The 6,087-nt window shown below is 37.9% G+C and overlaps 1 long non-coding RNA gene across 1 annotated transcript; it reads right to left on the reverse strand.

The window, feature by feature from the left end:
* Positions 1-125: 125 nt before the first annotated feature.
* On the reverse strand, positions 126-4,958 carry LOC109364187. Its single transcript, XR_002110218.2, has 2 exons — positions 3,255-4,958; positions 126-1,650 (listed from the first exon to the last, which is right to left on the reverse strand). It is a non-coding gene; the product is annotated as an uncharacterized LOC109364187 (long non-coding RNA).
* Positions 4,959-6,087: the final 1,129 nt, after the last annotated feature.

Genomic DNA, 6,087 nt, shown 5'->3' on the forward strand with positions numbered 1-6,087 from the left:
CATGTATTCTGAAACTCAGGAATTGATAGACAATGTGTTATGAAAAAATGAGAGTTCAAATTACTCTGGTCATGAACATTATAGCTAATCTTCGGATTAGTGAAATAAAGACTTATAAAGACATGTGAAAGCGAAGAAAAAATGTTCCTGCCACACAATCTGCAACTTTATTTTATACTTTCACAAAATATGACATCAATACAACTGTTTAAATTACGATATGTATAATTCTGAGTAACTCTGAGTCTAAAGTACAAAAAAAAAATTCCCTCCAAACTATCATTTCAGTGACATCCAAGTAACTTTATGACAAATTCTATATAGAGTTACTAAATTTCATAGGGAAAAAAGTCCCTTGACAGAGGCTAATATTTGACATACAGGATTTTCTAAGTTCTCTCATTATCATGGCTTCAAGTAGTATAACAGTTATAATAGGCTCCGTACCCTATTTTCATTTTATATGTAACAATGCAATAGATCATAGGATAATGCTTCTCAGATGCATTTCATTTCTATTTAGTTTATACCTGTGTTGTCTCACAAAACACAATTCTGAGAACCAAAATGAAGGATACATATTTTAAAAATCCATATAATGACACTAAAAACACTCTGAATTTAATTGGATGAATATACTGCTTTCTGTGTCACATAGATTTATATTACTGAGTAGGTGATTTCTCACTGAGACAAGGTACATATTTTCAGTTTACCTCTTGCTACTCAAATTCCTCTAAATACACACAAACAACAACAAAAAAAAACATTTATAGCAGGGGAAAAAAAAGAAAAAAAAAAGTAGTTTAACCCAGCAGTCAGCTAAATGCCACACAGTCATTTACTTACTCCTCCCTCCCACGGGGACTGGGGGGAGAACGGTGGGGGAAAAAAACAAAAAAAAACCCACAAACCACAACCAACAGAACTCACGGGCTGAGATAAAACACCATTTACTAAGACAAAAAAGGAAAATAATATTAATGGTAATATAATATGTATTTACAAAACAAGTGATGAAGAACATACTCACCACCTTCCAAACAATGCCCAAACAGTCCCCCAAAGTGGTTAGTCCCCTGCACCGTTTCCCACTGTTCTTAAAGGTTTTTTTACACAATGTTGTATGGTATGGAATATCCCCTCGGACAGTCGAGGTCAGCTTCTTGTTTCTGTGCCCTCCCAACTCCCTGCATCCCCTCAGCCCCCATCACTGGCAGAACAATACAAGAAGCTGAAATAGCTTTGGCTCTGCGCAGCACCGCTCTGCAATAGCTAAAACATCGGTATGCTATCAATGTTGTTTTTCTCTCAAAGCCAAAACATACCATCATACCAGACAAAACAAAAAAAGTAAACAGTCCCAGCTGAGACCAAGACACCTTCCTAATAATAAAATTTGGAAGTACATTCAGGATTATTTCTAATTATTATTCTAATTATAACTACCTCTCTTATGCTAAGGTTTTTCTATTGCGTTTATTAGAAGTGCTAGTGTAGGATAGATGAGTGGACAGTGAGATGGACTGAAAACTGGCTGACTGGCAGAGTTCAGGGGTTTGTGATCAGCAATGTTGTCTAGTTGAAGGTAGCAGTGTTCCCCAGGGGTCAGTACTGGGTCTGGTCTTGTTCAACATCTTCATCAATGGCCTGAATGAAGAGATAGTACATACTATCAGCAAGTTTATTGATACAAAGTTGGGAGGCATGTCTGACTCTGCAAGGTTGTGCTGTCATTAAACAAGACCTGGACAGACTGGAGAGTTGGGCATAGAGGAATCTGATGAGGTTCAAGAGAAGCAAGTATAGAGTCTTGCACTTGGGGAGAAATAACCACATACATCAGTACAGGTTATCAGATGACTTGTGGAAGGGAACTCTGCAGAGAAAGACTTGGGTGGTCTTATGGGCAACAGGCTGGCCATAAGCCAGCAGTGTGCCATTTTGGCCATAAGGCCAATGGTATCCTGGGGTGCGTTAAATGGAGCATGGCCAGCAGGTGTAGGTAGGTGATTCTCCCCCTCTACTCTGTCCTGGTGAAGTTCTGGGCTCCTCAGTTCAAAAAAAGACAGCGATCTCCTAGAAAGAGTCCAGCAGAGAGCTACAAAGATGACTAGGGGTCTGGAGCATCTCCCATATGAGAAAAGGCTGAGACATGTGAGATGCTTCAGTCTGTAGAAGAGAAGACTGAGAGGGAATCTCATAACTGTTTATAAATATCTAAATTGTGGTAGTCAAGCCAGTGGGGGGGGACACTTTTTGGTGGTGTGCAGCACTTGGACAAGGGGCAATAGGTATAAACTGGAACACAGGAAGTTCCATACTAACACAAGGAATAACTTGTTCACTTTCACAGTGACAAAGCACTGGAAAAGGCTGCAGAGAGGTTGCAGATCCTCCTTCTCCAAAGACATTCAAGACCCATTTGGACACATGCCCCTGTGCAACCTACTGCAGGGAACCTGCTTTAGCAGAAGTCTTGGACTTGATGAGCTCTATAGATCCCTTCCAACCTCTACAGTTCTGTAATTCTGTGATTATATTATCATGCGAACAATCTACTATGGAATTCTGCTTATAGTAGTGACAGCTAGATCAGTTTGCTCAAGGTTGCATTCATTTGGAGTTTTAATATCTCCCAAAATAAAGACTCCAGCACCTCTCAACTCAGTGCTCTTGATGTGGCTGAATAAACAGCCTGTTCCAGTGCCTGACCATCCTCACAATGAAGATCAGATTTTTACATAACCTTAATAGTGACCCAGATTAACTTAACTGTCTTTTAGTTCCCTGTATCTTACTTTTCAAACTTCTTGAAGATGGAAGTGACACTGGATTTTTACCTTTATCAGTCTAGAATAGTCATAGAATAGTCCAGCAGAAGGACACAGATGACTGTAATGAAGGACACTGAAGATGACTGAAGGCCTGGAATATCTCCCATATGAGAAAAGGCTGAGTAACCTGGGTCTCTTCAGCCTACAGAAAAGACGACTGAGAGGGAATCTGATAAATATCTAAAGGGAAGTGGGAGGCAAATGATGACGCCAGGCTCTTCTTGGTGATGTGTAGCAATAGGCAAGGAATAATGACCTAAAACATACAAAGTTCCATACTAACATGTGGAAGAAATTCTATACAGTAAGGGTGATGGAGCACTGAAATGCGTTGCCCAGAGAGGTTGTGGAGTCTCCTTCTATGAAGATATTCAAGATGTGTCTGGATGCCTACCTGTGCGACCTATTGTAACGTACCTGTTTTAGCAGAGCGTTGGACTCGATGACATCTTGAGGTCCCATCCAATTCCTGCAATTCAGTGATTCTGTGACTCCAGAGTCACAGAACGGCTGAGATATGAAGGGATCTCTGAAGGCCATCTGGTCCAAACTCCCTGCTGAAGCAACAGAACTATGGTCAGCTTCTGAAGATCTCAAAGGAGGAATGCTCTACAACCTCTCTGGATAAACTGTTCTAGTGCTCAGTCACCTGCACAGTAATGAAGTGCTTTCTAGAGTTCAGATGGAATTTCCATAGTTTAATTTTGTGCCCATTACCTCTTCTTCTAGCACTGGGTACCACTGAAAAGAGCCTGGTTCTCCCCTCTGCATTCTCTCCAGTCTGTTAATCATTTTTATGGCCCTTTGCTGGACTCTTTCCAGTATGTCCATATTTCTTTTTTACTGGGGAGTCTGGTACCAGACACAGTACTCCAGGTCAGCCTCATCATTGTGGGAAGAGTGCATGGCTAGCTTAAGTTCCAACTGGATATCAATCAGAATCCTTAGATCTTTTTCTGCAAAGCTGCTCTCCAAAATCCAAATCTGGATGTCACTCAACACGTGCATGTCATTCTTCCTCAGATGCAGGACTTTGCAATCCTTGTGAAACAACACTCAAGATGATCTGCTCCATGACCCTTCTCAGCACAAAAGTCAGACTGACATGCCTGAAGTTCCACAAATCCTCCTACCAGCTCTTCTACTAGATGGGCATCGCATTTGCTAGCCTCCAGTCAACTTAGGGCATTTGTGTTAAAATATGCACATACATTAAATCTCAGCAGTTTTTTCAACTAACTTATATCCTCGTGATTTTACTCATAACTAGAAAACTCCATATGTTACAGATCACAATAAATCTAGAAAATAACTGCAATGATATAATCAAGTACAGTTGAATACTGAAATGCCTTCTTGATTGGTAAGTAAAACACCATGCCATACTCCAGAGGGTACTCATTAAATTTAATATATAAAAAGTAATGATATTTTGTATACATGTTGGTTTAAGTCTAGGAATAAAAATTGGGTTTAATTGTTGAGTTCTGTTTTGTGTTACTTAGAATTTACTAGTAAAACATTTTTCATGTTCTGTATTGACATTATTAATATGCAAATGCCAGATCCCATCCAAATAAAGGAAACTTTTACATTAATAAAAAGAAGTCTGGTGTATCATCTATACTCACCAGTAATGGATAATAAACTTCAAACGGCACTGCTGCAATTGACTTATGTAGTATGAACTACTTGATATTCATTTACAGCCTCATATACTGCTGTTGATATGCATATACTTATGTCCAATTGCACGCATGCACACATGTGCATCACATTTTGTATTTATTTTACATTTTTCTTTTTTAAAAAAAAACAAACTGAACTAGTATCTGAATTGTCACATCTAGCTTTTACTCTTTGTGTGGGGATTTAGTTTCAGAACTTTGATGTTTAGTGATACTAACCCAGTGACACTAGGACTCAACTACAGACCTCAGGAGGTAAAATCATTTATCATTACAGGATGAAAAAGATTTTTCTTGAGGTAAACCTACAATTAGACTCACAGACTCCACTGACTGATTGCAGAAAAGTGTCCAGTGGCCTATATTCAGAGAATAAGCTTAGGATTAATAATAGAAAGTGAAACTGCCCATTATCTCCAAACATAGTTTCAAAATTTGGAAATAAAAAGGTAAATTATCTATCATTTTAGTTTTCAATAAAAATATTTTAGACTCAAGTTAAAAAAAAAAGCCATTTCAGTACTCCTGACAGATAACATGCAGCATAAGAAGTAGATTCTAGCATATTCCTAAATTTTTTATCCTTACCAGGGACAGAGATTTGTTCATTTGAAAGGTGTCTTCTGCAGAAATAAGTTCATTTATGTACAGCAAATTTCTAGCTATGCTTATTTTGTAATAGAATCAATACTCACCATAATGTACAAGAAGCACATACAGCCTGCAGGATAATATCTTCAACAGCCCCAAGGAAACAGTATGATGAAAGAACTCTCTCTTGTATGTACAAGGAAAATCTAGTCTATATTATAGCATATACTGGCAAATGTGAGTTAATGAGGTGAGTCTTTGAATGAAGAAAAAGTAGAGTAGTGCAATAGTTATGTATTTCAAGCTATACATTATTGCAGATTAAAAAAAAATAAATATCACAGATTAGAGAACAAGAAGTTCTTTTCTACAAAAGAGAAAAGGGAAGAGAACTAGTGAGACTTGATGAAAGATAATTCTTATGTTTGCCTACCAGAAATTAAACAAATTGAAACCTTTAGATAGTATCTACAGTAGCAACAAGACTGACAGATAGGCAAAGTGAATACACAGAATTTCATGCTCTTTAGAACTTTTAAGGCTCTGACATGGTGTTGATGCCTTTCAAATAGCACTTTCTAAGCAATGACTAACACGGCCTAGAACTGTGCTTGAACTAATGAGTGATTCCTATAGACAATAAGAACAAGGCAATTCTGCTGTTTAGGGAAAAGAGAGCTTAGTAATAAGCACGTAAGGTGTGCTGTAGCACTAGCTTTAAGAGCCCAGAGTGTTCCTTAGATTGTTCTATTTGCTAGTGTATAAGAGTTTAAATCAACAACATTACAGTTAATGTTAACAAACACATTTAGAGGTTGTTTTTCCACTTCCACTTAAAGAGCCTTGAGACATTTCTGCTATTTTATGTAATGTTATTATGAAGCTTTTATTATCTCCACTTAAGTATTATTGCCTATCTCTAGATTAGCAATGCAGAAAACTTTAAATAAAGCAAATGGTTTGACCTTTAA

Source organism: Meleagris gallopavo, chromosome 1, assembly GCF_000146605.3.
Source record: "Meleagris gallopavo isolate NT-WF06-2002-E0010 breed Aviagen turkey brand Nicholas breeding stock chromosome 1, Turkey_5.1, whole genome shotgun sequence".
In the NCBI taxonomy this organism is placed as follows: domain Eukaryota; kingdom Metazoa; phylum Chordata; class Aves; order Galliformes; family Phasianidae; genus Meleagris; species Meleagris gallopavo.